Source organism: Acomys russatus, chromosome X (genome assembly GCF_903995435.1).
Source record: "Acomys russatus chromosome X, mAcoRus1.1, whole genome shotgun sequence".
In the NCBI taxonomy this organism is placed as follows: domain Eukaryota; kingdom Metazoa; phylum Chordata; class Mammalia; order Rodentia; family Muridae; genus Acomys; species Acomys russatus.
In genome coordinates, this window is record NC_067169.1 from 50,082,157 (window position 1) to 50,098,746 (window position 16,590).

Below are 16,590 nucleotides of genomic sequence, written 5' to 3' on the forward strand. Positions count from 1 at the left end.
GTAGAGAATGTCCTTGACTAGATCTGGGTAGGGGTTCAAAGTTTACTGCACGTATTGTCCTTGGTTGGTGCAGTAGTTTGTGCAGAACCCCTGGGTCCAGATCTACCCGTCACAGTGTTCTACTTGTAGGTTTCTAGGACCCTCTGGATCCTTCTATTTCCCTATTCTCCCATATTTCTCTCACCTAGAGTCCCAAAAGGATGTCCTCATATCTATCCCACTTTCCTGGTAAGTGAAGACTTTCGTGGGACATGCCCCTTGGGCTAGTCTGCAGATATAAGTGAGTATATACCATTTGAGTCTTTTTGCTTCTGGGTGAGCTCACTCATTATGATCATTTCTAGTTCCACCCATTTGCCTGCAAATTTAAAGTTTTCCTTGTTTTTAATTAGCTGAGTAGTATTCCATAGTGTAAATGTACCACAGTTTCTGTATCCATTCTTCTCTTTGCAGTATTCTTAATGAAAATGGGAAGATGCACTGAGTCATTCACCACCTTGGCAAATCACCTTGGCTTTTCTATGTGTTTGGCAATAGGTGGAGAAGGCTGGAGTAGGGCTTAGGAAGCAGGATGGTGGGTCGCTAGGACGGGGTTCTAGTGTGTAGAAGTAAAGTGCACCAGGGACTTGTGTCCAGGGCCTGGCTGTGGGTCTGGGTGCACTCAGCTCTGTATGGTGGAGTTCCAGGGCCCATGGTCATATCCCGAACAACCCACCAGATACCTCCTACAGTGCCAGGCTATGAAGGGCTTATGAGGTCTGGGTCAGCCCCTCTAGCCTGGGATCTCCCATTCCCACTTTTCTCTGGTCCATATCTGACTCCAGGTCAAGTGCAGTTCTCCTTGTAGTCAGCAGGCCCAAGAGTATCCATCTGTGGAGCTGGAGTGAGAAGAGGGAACCCAGACCCAGAGCCAGAGCTGGCCCTTAGGAGAAGCTCTTCTGGGCTGGGGCTGAGAAAGAGCATGGGTGTCAGACCACCCAGGATACACTGGACAGGCTGCTTCTGGACTTGCTGCCGGCCGCCTAGTGTTTTTTCTGGCTGAGCCTGTGGGAGATATAGAACATCCAAGACCGGTAGTATGGGATCGTGGCCCCAGTCATCACAGTACCGCCAGTGCTTTGTGGAACCTTGAGCTTGTTCCTGCCTCTGTCTGAACCTTGGTCTCCTTGTGTGGAACATGAAGAGGTCGGAGTTGAATGTCAGAAGTATAGGAGTCTCTGGAGGAAATGCTCTGAGAGACCATATGGTTCCAGCTTCCACCCATGGCTTGAGTCCGCTCCCCTGCTTCCTGTCTGCCCTGTGTCAGGTCATTGCCTAAACTCTGCTTACACGCTTACCCCTGGCTTATACTCCCTTACCTCTGTGTAGCTGTCTGTTAGAAGTTTCTTCTCAAAATGTTTCCCTGTGGCTTCATTAATGGGACATATATAAGTCAGACATGATGGCACATGCCTTTAATCCCAACACTCAGGAGGCAAAAGGCAGGTGGATCTCTGTGAGTTCGAGGCCAGCTTTGTCTACAAAGCAAGTTCCAGGACTACACGGAGAAACCTTGTCTCGAAAAAAAAGGGGGGGCATATTTAGCTCTGTCTTCTGAAGCCACGCATGCCATCTGCTCCATGACAGCATTTTGAAGGTCTGGATCCTGAATTCACCCAGGTCTGAATTCCAACTTTCCTCTTCTCAAGACCCAAAACAGCCCCCGAGCATTCACAGAACCTGATGTGGGATCCCTTAGGCGTACAGACAGTCTCGCTGGTAGGGTCTGGGCAAAGCTGCGGAGGGCCAGAACACCCTCTTGGGCTTCCACAATCGTTCCTGCACTTGAAAATGAAGTCTCCCAATGGGGTCTCCTCTAATGTGTGAGCTGGGCGGGGGAAGCTGTTTCATTCCTGTTTGGGACCTCCCACAGCCAGCCAAGGGCCTTGCTCTGGCTTGGCTTCAGAATGCACTGGTGACCTGAGGCAGGTAGGAGGCAAGGACAGAGGTGGGGTTGAGGGCGTGTGCATGTGTGCAAGTGCTTGCACTCTGAAAGTGGCATGAAGTGGAAGAGTGGTTTGGGCCATGGAAGGCCTCAAAAATCATCTTTATGTATTCAGGCATCCCCTCCCCCGCCCATGGTTCAGCCCATGCCTGGGACATTTGGCACACACTGAGGGCCCTGGTGGTACTGGTATTCATCAGTGCCCGAGGCCCAGAGAAGTTGGTACTTATATATGCAGCCTCCCGGGGGCCCCCAGGAGCCTTGTGCATCCTCTCCAGCTCTGTATGAACTTGCCAGTCTTGTTTGCATCCCCTACTGTTGCCAGAGGCAGGAGGGGGTGGCTGTGTCCCATCTGTTGGCAAGGGTGACCTGGGGGATCCATCTGAAGCTCTAGGAAGTGACTGTGTCCCATCAGTCGGCAAGGGTGTTTCTGGCTGGCTGAACGGATGGAGGGCGGCTGCTGAGCCCTGTCACTTGATGGGGGTATTCCCAGCTGTCTTCCTGAGGAGGAGAGGCAGCTGCCCTGGCAGGCAGCTGGGGTGTGCTGGCCATGGCCAATCTGACGTGGCTCGTCCTCTTGCCACTCAGCTGTCACCAGCCCCAATCACCAAAGGAAAGTCAGCCTTGCCAGAGCTCAAGGTCATGAGAAGGATACTTCAATTATTCCAATGTCATCTGTCTGGGTCCCAGTAGAGAGGACAGCCATCAGCTTCAAGACTGGCTAGAGGGAATGTGCACAAGGACAGGAGAGGGTAGATGAAGAGAAGGAGAGGGAAGGCCCTACAGGGAATCAATCCCGTTGGCCATATTGAGCAGAGGGAGGCAGCAGAGGCACCCAGCTACACAGGCACAGATGGACACTTTCAGAGCCAATAGGCATGGGTGTTGGAGGGGTCATGTGGTGTGCGAGGCAGGCTGACCTGCAGCTTCCTGGCTGCAAAGCCCCTTTCTTACATGTGGAATGGGGCTGCTGAGAAGAGCCCCAGGGCAGGTCACTGGTGTATACCCAGGAACTATAAGACACTTTCTCACCTTCCCTTCCTTCTGGGCTCCTCAAACACAGGCATCGAAGGCTAGCAAGGGACCAAAGGGAATTGTCATTCAGAGGTGAATGCTAAGCTTGTTGGGGGCTCTGTCTTCTTCACTGGGAAGCCTGGTTGTCAAAGAAGAAAGGATGCGGCCAGAGTCTTTTTTGCCCAGTTCTGGAAGTTACTTGTGGGATCCATCTTGAAACTCAGCTAAGGACTAAAGACATACTAACTAACTCTAGTACCTGAGACTTTCTTCATTCTTTCCAAAGAAGCGAGGTGGACTGCTGGTACAAATCAGGAAAATGAGGCTGTAGTCTGTGACTTCTGCCAGGTGGGAGACCTGGGAAATTGACACAGGATTCAAATCTACCTGACCATACCCAGTGTCTCCTTAACTTTGTATGTCATCACCCCTTTTTCTGATCCCACCCCACCATCTTCAGCCAGGGCGTAGACAAGCTGGCTCCTCGGGATTTCCCAGACAGTACTTGTGTTTTCCTGCCTCTGTGTTTTCCTCCCCCAGCTCCCTCAGCCTGGAATGTCCACCCCGCCCTAACCCTGTTTTCCAGCTTTGCTCACCTCCGGGCCTGTGGAAACCTTCTTAGTCTATGGAGCCTTGAAGTGACACTCTTCTGATTCCTGGAAGTGGGGGCACTTCCTGTCCTCCCAGAGAGCCTTGCTACACTCTTACCCTGTGTTACCAGATGCTGTGCCCACAAGACACAGTTCGGAGACAGAACACGAAACCAGAGAGGATGAGCTCAAGCCCTTGCAGGCTTTCTCCCACCCCTCTGCCCACTGCCTCAGTCTCTTTCCCAAGGAGGTCTCAGGGCTGGAGGCCCCCACCCTTCCTCCCACTTTTCTTTTTTCCCATTTCCCTCTCCTTCTTTGTTGCCATAGTGGCATTTATCTATGACTGTGGCCTTGAGGAGAAGCTTGGCTTTTTTTCTTTTTCTTTCATTCTTTTTTTTTTTTTTTTTTTGTCTTTTAAGTCAAATGTATTTGAGTCAATCCCCAGTTGCCAGCTTTATTATTAGCCAGCTACAGCCATCTATCTTTAAAACAGTAAATATATGTACTAAGGAAACACTAAATTTATATTCTACTCTTCTTAAGAAGAAAGGTACACTAATTCTTAACTACTGAAAAAGTTTTGATTTCATGTTTCAAAGTTTAAAAATATTTTCGATGTGCTATCAGCAACATTAAAGTACCTATCGCTGGATTGTTTCCATTAGTGTGAGCCCACTTATCTCTGATTCAGTGACTCAGTTACACCCGTAAGCTGCCTGCATTTCTTTCCCTGTCTCAATAGATGACATTGTCACAACCCCCACAGAATTCTGGAGTCACCCTTCTTCCTCACCTTTCCTTTTACCTCAACCACATTTATGGCCATATTTATGGCCCCTCTTCCATCGCTGTCACATGACTCACCCTTGGGGGGTGGGGGTGGGGGGCCTCTCTGTCTCCCTGCTCCAGCCATTTCCCTGAGATTAGTACATTTTTATAAGGTAGATGGAAGGATTGTCTCCAGAGCCAAAGTAGACGGTTTGTGAGTGCCGAGCTTTCTTGTGTTTACTCAATAGTAGTGTCTCAGGAATTGAGAGTAAATCCCACAGTCCCATAGGATCACACCTTGTTCTGCTGCCTACCTGTTTCTCTTCCCTTGTGGACAGAATGGGCCAGGGCATCTTCTGCTCAGGAGGCTAACCTAGGCTTTTACTTCTGCCTGGAATGCTTTTGCGCACAGTAGTCACCTCCAGGGAATAAGGAGAAATAGCTTTTAGAGCTACCTGGTGCTCAAAGCCCAGGAAAGCTGCTCCAGTGGCTCCTGGGTGGAATACAAGGGAACTCTGAAGTACCTATCAGTGCCGCTCAACTGAAGTCATGCTGTAAAGCGGGGCGGGGCGGGGGGGGGGTGCTAAGCCTGGATGCAGGAAACATCCTCGGCGGTTGTGAAGTCACCAACACTTAAGACTCCATCTAGGGCCAGTTAGGACAGGGCCTGCAAGAGCTGGGGCCTGGGAGTCAGCACATGTATAATCTCACCGGGTAATTAGCTTGTGAAGCCAGGCCTAGGAACCCGCTGTTGGCGGAAGTCTGTCAGGACAGACCCTGCAGCTAGCCAAACTACTCAGGATCACTGGCATCAGATATTTGACCTTCATCAGATTCTAGGGACTACCAGTCCTATGGGCAAGCCTGGAAGCTGTACATGTGGGCTATCTCCAAGCCCTCAAAGACCAACAAAGCCCTCTGCTCCCCTTCTTTCGGGCCATCTCAGAAGGGGATAGGGACTGATGTGGGGGTGGGGGGAATGGGAGGGGTTGGGGACCACAGCTGGGATTCTAATCACCCCCAACCACAAGAGTCCATATCAAGCTATCTCTGCTGCTCCTCCCCACTCCAGGCTGAGTAGTACAGGAGCAGTCTGCTTCCTAAAAGTAGCCCAGAGGCCCCAAGGTGATTGCTGGTGGGGGTGGGGGGGTTGGGCTCAACTTGTGAATGGTAAAAAGAGGAGGAGGAGGAGGAGGGGGCTGGAGAGATGGCTCAAAGGTTTAAGAGCACCGACTGCTCTTCTGAAGGTCCCGAGTTCAATTCCCAGCAACCACATGATGGCTCACAACCTCCTGTAAAGAGATCTGGTGCCTTCTTGTGGTGGGCAGGCACATGTGTGGGCAGAATACTGTATAAATAATAAATAAATCTTTAAAAAAAAGAGGAGGAGGAGTGGTAGTTTGAGCTAGCCCTGGCTTGGGTCAGGGAACTCATAACATCTACTGAATCTCATCTGACTTTGAACATGAACAAGCTTTTTGTCTAAGTTTTAAAAAATGAAGGAGAGTGCATTCTTCATCATGGGACAAACTTTGCCCCTCCCTCTGGAATGGTGGCTCCTCAGCAACAGATCCAGCCTGGTGCCCCCTTCATTCCGACAAGCTGGAGCTGAGTATCCATCCAGAGTATGGATCCAGAGAGCTCCTGAGAGCAGCACTCCTGACCAATCAGGCAAGCTACCCTTACAGGCTAGAACATTCCACTCACAGGTGTGTAGCTGCTGCGACAGGTGGCACACCTGCGCTCTCAGCTGTTCTCCAGAGATGGCAGAGACAAAGGATCCTGAGTTTAAGGCCAGCTTGGGCTACAAGGTGAGATCTATCTAAAAAAAAAAAAAAAAAAACAACAACCACAACCACCAACAAAACCAAAAAATGGTATGCAGGCTGTCCTTATGGGCAGAGCACTTACCTAGCATATACAAACCTTGGATTTAATTCTCAGCATAACAGAAGAAGGAGGAAGAGGAGGAGAAGGGGGAGGAGGAGGAGGAGGAGGAAGAGAAGTGGAAGGAGGAAGAGGAGGAAGAGAAGTGGGGAGGAGGAGAAGGAAGGGCCCAGTTCTACTTGATATGCCAAGGGGGGTTGATACCCATGGGAAGTCTCTCCTTCTCTGAGAAGAAAGGGAGGGAGGTACAAGGGGAGGGGAGAGGAAGGGACTGGGAAGAGAGGAGGGAGGGAAACTTCCTACTGAGATGTAAAGTAAATAAATAAACAAAATCAAAACAACAAACAAAAGAAACTGCAGATGGCTGAATAGAGAAATCCGAAGGGTGGACTAGAAGGCAAAGCCACACCCAGAAGTATGCTGTCTAACAAGCTGCGTGGGCCCTCCTGAGAAGAACACTTAGGAGAGCAGGCCAGGGCTGGAGCTGAGGTCAGAGAGGGCCAGAACTAAGGAAAGAACTGACTTTATTCTGAAGGTCATGGGAGTTATAGCCATGCTGCTGTTCTTTAATTTATGGTGGAGTGACGACCCCCCACCCCCACATACCCAATGTAAGTTGTAAAGATCATCCATGAAAAATGCATTTAGTACCCTTAACCTACAAACACCACCATTTAGCAACCCAGCTCACTGTACACACCAGTTGTCTGCCTTCATGATGGTGTGGCTGATGGGGGCAGGTGGGGAGCGAGATCTTCTGAGTGCTGTTATTGCCTCCTTCATGAGTATTGTAATGCATATAACTGTCCCCGGAACAGGAACAGAACACAACATTCTACGTAGCATTTCCACTGAACACAAGTCTACTTTGCAACATTGTAAAGTCAAATATCACAAACACAGTCATCCTAAATTGAGGACTCTGCTTGAAGCAGGGTAGGTATGATGATTAGATTGACCCAGTCTCTGTGTCTATATACCATTTTACATATGAAGATACACTTATGTGTTCTATCTCTCCTCCTGGTTGGAGGCTTGTTTGGAGTAGGGCTGGCTCTAACACAAGATGAGGGGGACATCTGAAGGTTGGCTCAGTGGCTTCATTCATGAAGTGAATCTAGTTGGAACTAGACAGTTTGGACTTGAGAATGAGGAAGATGGATCGTCTTTCAGAAGCTCACATAATAGTTTTTCTTGCTTCCTTGTGGCACTCTAAAGGCTCATGATGGCTAAGCTCCTGCTAAGGCTCAAGAACTCTGGTCACTGGCCACTTCTTCAGCCTCATCTCCTTCTACACAGTGTCATCTCTTTGACTCTGTGTAAAACTTCCATCAGTTTGACCCTTTGCTTCCAACTCTCCTATGTGTATGTGTGTATGTGTGTACATACATACATATGTATGCATATATGTACATACATATATATGCTTATACGTATACGCTTTAGCTCTTTATTTTTTGGTTTTTCGAGATGGGGTTTCTTTGTGTAGCCTTGGCTATCCTAGATTCACTTTGTAGACCAGGCTGGCTTTGAACTCACAGCGATCCGCTTGCCTCTGCCTCCAGAGTACGGGGATTAAAAGGTTGCGCCACTATGCCCGGCTTTATTTATTTATTTTGCTTTAGCTTTTCTAAAATAGGTTTTTACTATGTAGTATAGGCTAGCCTTGAACTCACAGATCTTGCTTTAGCATCTAAATGCTGGTATCACGGGTGTATGCCAAAATGCCTGGCTCAGCTTTTCTTTAGAACCTTAGGTGTTTGGACATACACTTCTCTTTTCCTAGGCAATGACAGCCCTCCCTTCCATAAACCTAGCCTAACCCCTAATCCCCATTCCAACTTCAACTTTACAATTTCCCACCAAGGCAGCACCAGTTGCTTCTCTTCTGGACTTTCCCAGCTCCTGGTACTCCCTCATCTCTGCCCTTAGTAACATGCACAGAAGTGTCTGGTGACTGGTTTGGTGTTTGATGGAAGAAAATGTCCGCGGCTTATCCCTCCTTGAGCAGTGCTGGTAGGTGCTTATACATGTTGAAAGCAAGGAAGGAGAAGGGTGCATCAAGTGTGATGCCTACGCCTAGGAGGTGGCTTCCTTCCCACAGACTCTCAGGAATGGGTTTATGAGGTGGGAAGAGAAGACTTTCAGTTTAGGCTTCGCTGAGCTGGAGGCATCTTAAGGTCATCGTGGAGGAAATATGGAGTGGGCTGTTAACTGTGGGCCTGGAGCTCGGAGGAGCAGTTTGTGCTGGAATGATCTGTCGAGGAGGTGAGAGCTAAAGCTGTGGGAATGAACTTGAAACTTGATGGTTTTGATTCTTAGGTAAACAGCCAGCCAAGAACCAGTATATTTTGGAACACTGGTGGCCAAGGATGTGACAGGAAGAGGTATAGGGAGACAGTGGGAGGTGGCGCCCTTACCCAGTAGGGGTACAAGGGAATCCCTCTTCTGGAACTGCACCAGCTGTGTCACACCTCCGCAGGGGACAGAGGGGAAAAGGAAGGATGAAAATGACAATGACAGCCTTGCTGGCCTGAGACCTTCTGCTGGATGCCTGCAATGTTCCCCGGGTTTTCTCCTCTGGCCAGAGCCTGGTTTGTTGTGTGCCTCCCAATCTCTGTGGACTCAAAGTGTTCCTTGCCCCCAACTTCCTCTCTGCCTTAGGCCAGCCTCTGTAACTCAGTGTTCTGGCTCTTTCTGAGCTGGGCCTAGAAACCCTGACAAAGCGTGTACTTCCTGGCATGGGGATGACTCAGGCTTCCCTCCCCAGCACCCCTAACCCGGGCCCTGGAGCTACATCACAGGCTAGACAACAAGAGAAGCTGCGGGGGGTGAGAGGGGTGGGGGGCATGCTATCTGTCTCAGGAGCAGGCTGCTGGGTGGCAGTTCCAGAGTCACGCTCTTAGTGTGAGCATGGGACATCCCAGTAGGAAGTACAAGGGGTATAAACAGAGGTAGGGGGACAGAAGACAGAAATGTCAGGGCTGGGACTGCTGAGAGGGTGGGTACAGAAGCATTAAGAGGATGACAAGAGCTCACCCTTGTTCATGACATGAACTTACATGCCAGTTGGGGCCTTTTAATTTGTGTGTGCATGTGTGTATTCACACATATATGCATGTATGCATTATAGTAGCGGGGGAAGATCCCAAGGCCTTGCCTGTTTGGCAAGTACTGATGTACAGTCCTAGCCTTCAGTTTTTTGGAGGCAGGATTTTACCATGGAGCCCAGGCTGGACTTGAACTCACGATCCTCCTACCTCTGCCTCCCTGGTGCTGGAATCAGAGGTCTGTTATGGCACACTCGGTTGGGTTTTTGCTGCTCTTGTTTTGTTTCAATGTGGTGGGAGCTTTTCTTGTTTGGTTGGTTTCTTACTGTCGTGAGACAAACGGTCCTACTATGAAGCCAGGTTCATTTGGAAATCGAGATCCTTGTGGCTCTAGCTCCTTGGAGCAGCTTCAGTAGGTACCTACTAAGTTGCCAGTTGAAGTCCCGTTGGCAATAGGCCACATGTGTGTCTTCCGTCCAGCCTCAGAACTCCTCACTGAAAATGCAAGGCTTCTAGGAGCCACAGGGCTGACATCAACTTCTAGTACCAACTCTTTCTTTCTGTGTGACCTGGGATAAGTAGTAGATCAATTTCACCCTGTAAGCCTTTGTTTGCCCAATGTGTAGGATGGGAATGAAAAGAATATTTCCCTGCCTCGGTACTTAGGAGGGTTAGATGGAGGAACACATCGGGTGTGCTCTGTGAGAGCCAAAGGCTATAATTATATGTATATGTGCTATATTTATCAGCATGGCTAAGATGGAGAAGTAGGTTCTACGCCTCTCTGTCATCTGGGGGCGCAGTCCCTGTTCCGTTCCACTCAGTCCCGTGGGATTCCTTGAAGACTTAGCCTGCTGAAGGTCAGGCTTAGGACACTGGCTTCTTGTTCCGCTGGAGGCCCCTCAGCATGTTGCTTGACTCCTCTGAGCCACAGAGAAATGTGGACAGCAGCGCAAAGGAAAGGGGATTTTCTCCTAGTTTTTCTCCCTCCCTCTGGATGATGCGATCAAAGAAGAGGTTCACACAGAGGTGAGGCCCAAAGGCACAGCAGCACCCTTCCCAGATGTGGTGTAGGGGGCAGGGGGGTGGGGGAGGCTGAAGAAATGTGGCCATGTGGAGGGCAGGGCCAGGGCTGGCCTGCCTGTGATCAAAGGCACGGGTGGGGCGGGGCGGGGGCTGGGGGCAAGTTCCTCACATTGCTGACGGGTTAGTCCTTTCTCTTGGTTGCCTGGATGCCTTGGTAGCTCCCAGCCCCTGCGTTCACTGGTTCATCGTTCACTGCAGGGCTGTGCCTGTAGCCACCATTCAAGCAGATTATGAATGAGGAACAAGCTACTTATATAGTCCTCTGTGGAGTGGGTTTGGGGGGGGGAACCTTACTCTGCTGTTGTACATGCGCCCATGGAGACACTGGCAACCTGCTACTGCCCAGTTGTGCCAGACACTTCACTTGCCTGATTCTTACTTGCCTCCTCGTGTGCTGGTGGGTCAGTGTCAGCCTTAACAGGCAGTGGGCAGCTACTCCTATGCAATAGTAGTAGTGGCTGGGAGCCGGTGTGCTCCCCTGGCTTGGAGCAGATTGAGTTCAGCTCTGCAGGCCTGAGACATAGAAAGAATTGCTTTTCCCTGGGGAAGAAGAAAGATCTTGGTGCTCCTGGGTCCACTCCAGTACTCCGGGGCCTCCAGCTGCCTGTGTAACCAGGACATGCACAGTCTAAACAATGCCCAGGCAAGCCCATCCTAATCCCTACCTACCACCATGGAGCCCTGGGGAGATGCCTCTGACCATTGTTCCCAGAGACCGCTCATTGGGGTCAGACCTGGGCCATACCAAGGTCTTCAACCTCCACACCCTGGGAGGAGGCTTGTGATGTCCCAGAGAAAGTTCTTCCAGCCTTTGTTTTTGATTGGGCAGGAAGCCACTCAGGACATGATGCTTTGGGCAGGGAGAGGGGGTTGAGGGGGAAGTGGGGGGTGGGGGTGGAGGAGCACTGGACTAGTCAGTTTTTCTTTTGATTTCCTTTGGGGGAGGGCTTTTGATGAGGTAAGCTGAGGTAAGGAGCCGATACTTGGCTCAGGACCGGGATGGATTGGAATGACACCATAAAGTGGAGGGAAACCCAGAATGCTCTCGGCTGCTGAACAGAGCTCAGCTGCATAGAAGTAGGACTGTCTTGACCAGGGCTGAGTCCTCAGTGTTTAAAACCATACAGCAAGTACTCAATAATCATTTATTAGCCACATGGCCAGCTTCACTTTCCCATCAGATTCTTCACTCTCACATCAAAGGCGGCCAGGGCTCACAGTGCTCTGCACCCACTGGCGACACTCCCTTCTAATCCCAACTCAGTTTCTAGTGAGGTGACCTTAGGGCACAGTTTCTTTATTTGTATAACGGAGATGGCTATATTCCCACCTCCTAGTTATTGGGAGAACTTTTTTCTCAAGGTACTTTTGACAGCTTTTCTGGCACATGGTCAGAGTATTGTTTTGTTTTGCTTTTTATTTTCTGAGTTAGGTCCTGCTGTGTAGCCCAGGCTGGCCTCAAGTTCCTGATCTTTCTGCCTTAGCCTCTTTAGGGCTGGAATTACAAATATGTGCCATCTTAGAATCATCATCATCATCATCATCATCATCATCATTATTATTATTATTATTATTATTATTATTATTATTATTATTATGGTCATACCTTATAGCCTAAACTGGCTTGGAACTCATAGCCCAGTCAAGTCTGACTTATAGTTTAAATGGTAGTTCTATATTTCTTCTCTTTCCAGGCTAAAACTGCTTGTGTCAGAAGCCTTAGACACTCCATCTTTTTAACCTGGCAACAGGCACCATTCAGGCATGGCACTGACAGCATCCCCATCTTACAAATAGGGAAACAGAGGCTGGATGAGAGTGATACACAGTAAAGAAAAAGATGCAAACAGCCTTCTGACCACCTACTTGCTTTCTGCTCTGTTGTGATCCTTGCCCTGTCCAGTGAATTGCAATTTATGTCTGACACAAGTCTGAGACCTTGAGAACTTTTCTGCTTTTCTATGAGTCTCACTTTATTCAGTTGCTCAATGGGAATATTTAACTCCAGCTTAATGACGATCCAGGGGCACTGGACATGCCAGCCATGACCTGCTGTCCCTGCTTCTCTCTGCAGGGCCAATGGACAGTGGACCTGTGGGTGCCACAAGACATCCATCTTTACCAGCATTCCTTGTCAGCAGCTGAAAGCTCAGCCTTTTTGGGCTCCTTCCAGGAAACAAAACTGAATGCCCATGAGAAAGACTTTGTTAGAGAGATAACACTGGGTCAATTCGCATTTTTAACAACAATACTCATTCCTTTAAACTACAATTAGCCGTAAATGACTTTTGACACAATGTGAAACTGATTGTGACCACTGGGATACCACTCCTTACGGAGAACTTCTGTATTTCTGATCACTTTTCTGATACTGTATGAATCCATGGAAATAGAAGCAATGATTGGTATTATTCTAGTATCACTGTTTTTATTCTGAAAGGCATGCAATATAAAAGTCAAGATTGTAGGCTCAGGAGGCAAACTTCTTGGGTAAGAAGATCACCTAGGCCATTTCCTAGCTATATAATATTGGGTATGTTATTTGACTCTTTAATGCCTTGATTTGCCCATCTGTCAAATGGGATAATACTAATAACAATATATATATATATATACATACACACACAGTAAGTAATAGCATACACACATACACATCAGTTGTTTGAAGATCAAATGAACAGCCACCGAAATAGCTCAGTTGGGAGAGTGTTAGACTGAAGATCAAATGAAATAATTGAATTAAGGTGTTTAGCACAGTGTCTATCTAGTTCAAGGGTCAACATCTAAACCCTGCAGGCCAAGATGGCTTGTTACCTGCTGCTAAACACTAAGCTTTATTGAACAGAGTCATGTTAGTTTGTTTACCTACCATCTGTGATTGTTTGTGCTAGCCCAGCCCAGGCAAATAGTTACAACAGAGTCCCTAGAGGCACAAAATATAAACTACTCACTATCTTCTCCCTTGGGGGGAAAAAAAAGCCAGGTGCAGTGGCGCATGCCTTTAATTCCAGCAGGCAGGGAGGCAGAGGCAAGCAGATCACTGTGAGTTCAAGGCCAGCCTGTTCTACAAAGTGAGTCTAGGATAGTCAAGTCTACCCAGAGAAACCCTGTCTTGAAAAACAAAAACAAAACAAAACAAAACAAACAAACAAAAAGGAGGGGGGAGAAAATAAAAGAAAGAATCTGACCAACTCTTGTGCTCAGGAAATATTATTTTATTGTATTCTTCATTGTAAACATAGGAATCCAAGTTGAAGGAGAGGAAATGACTTGTTCAAGGCCACACAACTAGGATGGTTCAGGACTGGGAGTACACTTAGCTCAAAGAACTAAGAAAGCAGTCCCCAGAAGTGAAACATAAGCTTAAGAAAGGCTTGCTCAGGGCCACTCTGCCTACCACCTCAAAGGCATGCTGGGGAGGAGCCTGAAAAGGAGAAATGGTTTGCAGAGTTTCCGAGAGCAGATGTTGCAAGGGGAGAGAGGTCTGAGAAAATGAGAGGACAGGGGTCTCAAAAGAGGATCAAGGTGAGAGGAAGGTAACAGATGGAAGAAAGCCACCCTCTCTCTCCCAATGGCATCCTTTCAGCAAAGCATGCCACCTCTTGGTGAGTCACAGAGCCAATCCTAGAGTTGAGTACATGGAGTGGGACCAGAATCCCAGGGTGATCTGGAGCACCTAGCAGTGTGTGTGTGTGTGTGTGTGTGTGTGTGTGTGTGTGTGTGTGTGTGTGTAAGGGAGGTGAGTCTCCTTAGCCAGGAACTGAACTGAGGAGGCAGCCCCCCCCCCCTTGTGTTCTCCATCACGATTCTAATGACTTGGACATCTTTCTTTTTGGCTTTAGTGTCAGAGCCCACCTAGGCTTGCTATGGCCCAAGTTACTTCTGAAACTCAACTGAAGCAGGCCAGTAAGGCACATGTGTCCTGTAGCTTAGAAACTGACTATCCTTCATGGTGTAGGCCTGGGGTATTATCCTGTACTCTGTAGAATAGACCTGTTCTCTTCAATGAGATGCCATCTTTGACCCCAGTTAAAAGAGATACCAGAGGCCTTTTATATTCCTACGCTTTTGGTATTTGCCCTCATCTTCTTTATTTTCTGCCTGAAAACCTACTGTTGTCTGTAGTCCTGTAAGTACAGGGACCACGATGATACCTTTTATTAATGATGAAAATCAATAACAATAGCACTGATTAAAAAAACAATAGCATGGATGATGATGGTAGCAATAAAGGTAACAGTGAAGGTGACAATAAAGACATGATGGAGGGGATGGCGGTTATAACGGCAAATCTCATTGACTTGATTGGATTGAGAAGTGACAAGAAGTTTGGTTGTATCTGCAAGAGCACTGTAACAGAAGATGGACGGAAGGGAGAAGAATGATCGTGAATGTGGGTGGTACCATCCCATAAGCTGGGGAGCCCAGGTGAAATAAAATGGGGAAGGAGAACTCATCAGCTCAGGCAGTCTCTCTTTGCTTACTGGCCACCAGGTTGTGAGAAGTTCCACTTCACCATGTCCCTCCACGCCCACCTTGGTGGATTGACTCTTGCAAAGAACTGACCCAAAAGAGAGTCTTCCTCCTTTATGTAGGTTCCTTGGGTATTTTGTCTCACTGACTAAAAGTGACACCGTGGTGTGCTGATGGCAGCGATACTGATGAGTTTGGTAACGATAACAGAGGTAGTAAGCATGAGGATAAGGGTTATCTTAGTGGGGGTAGAAATGGCACTGAGGAAGAGATGGAGGATGGCAGTGATAGAACTACCTTGACGATGATGACCAATATAGTGGTGGTGGTGATGGGAGGTGTGGTACTTGTGAAAGAAGTCATAATGGGGGTGATTGATGAAGGTGTTAATGTTGAGGGTACCAATGGAGGCATTATGTGATAATGGGAGTGGAGTTAATGGTGATAATGGTGATGCTGATGATTGGGATGGCAGTAAAATGGTAATGGATTGGCAGTGAAGCAGAAGCTGTGAAGCTTCTTATTACATTTTACCTTGCATGTAAAATCATTCAGTTGTATAAACTTTAGGTCTGGTTAATTTTGGTGTGTGTGGAATTATTTATTTGAAAGTTATAATGGTCAAGAATCTAATGAGCATATTCATTGAGTCTAGGTAATATCTGTTACCTTACCTTTATCCCAAAACATTTCTTATAATACCCTTGATTTTAGCATCACTCTACTTCCTACTGTCATTATTCTGGGGCATTTTGAAAATTAGACCAACCAAAAAACAGACACTGTAATTGTTAAGGTTTGGAAGAAAAGCTAGGAATCCCAGTCTCATGCTGGGAGAGTTTTACAGTAGCCCTCTACTCTCAAACAGAAAAGGATTGGGGAGTCTGTGGCCATTACACGCTGAACACACCCAAGTTCACCTAAGCCAAGCAGTGTTGAACCTGGTTAGTTTTTTGTTTTTTGTTTTGAGACAGGGTTTCTCTGTGTAGCCCTGGCTGTCCTGGGCTCGCATTGTAGACCAGGCTGGCCTTGAACTCACAGTAATCCACCTGCCTCTGCCTCCCAATTGCTGGGATTAAAGGCATGCACCACCTTGCCCAGCTCTGGTTAGTTCTTGGAAGAAAAGAATTAGAGATTCAAGATCAAGAAGGGCGTCACTGGACATCCAGGTGGGAAGGCTGCGCAAGGTCTGCTTGTTGAACAGGCTCAAGTCAAGAGATGAGCCTACTGTTGTGAGACCAGAGGAGGAGCAGTTTCTGCAGCCTGATTTGTTGGCCCACCACACAAGGAAAGGCTGGGAGTGTGTCCTAAAGCCAGGGTTCTATGCTCAGGCAGACGTAAGAAGATGGCAAGAAACGCCAGCATTGAGAAGAGACAAGCAATGTGGTGGTTCAGAGAAATACCGGAGCTCTTGTCTAGATTCCTTGTGGTTCTGAGTGGGAGGTGACCCAGGATGTGGGCCTCTGCTGTGCTGCCTCCAGCCCTCCATCTGCCAAAAGGCCGCCCTTTAGGGACATTTCTTCCATCCCCCGGGCAGGCTGCGGTAAGGAGGAGGGGAGAGGAAGGAAAGCAGGAGGGGACAATGCTCTCAATTCCCCCAGAGGAATCTGGTTTCTCCCACAAATGATGCGAGCCCTTACCTCCCCCACAGTTCCCTTTTCCATACCCTCATCTCCGTTCCATGATTTCCAAAGGCCACTCACTACAGCTATGTCAGGGGCATGCTTCCTTTAGCAAT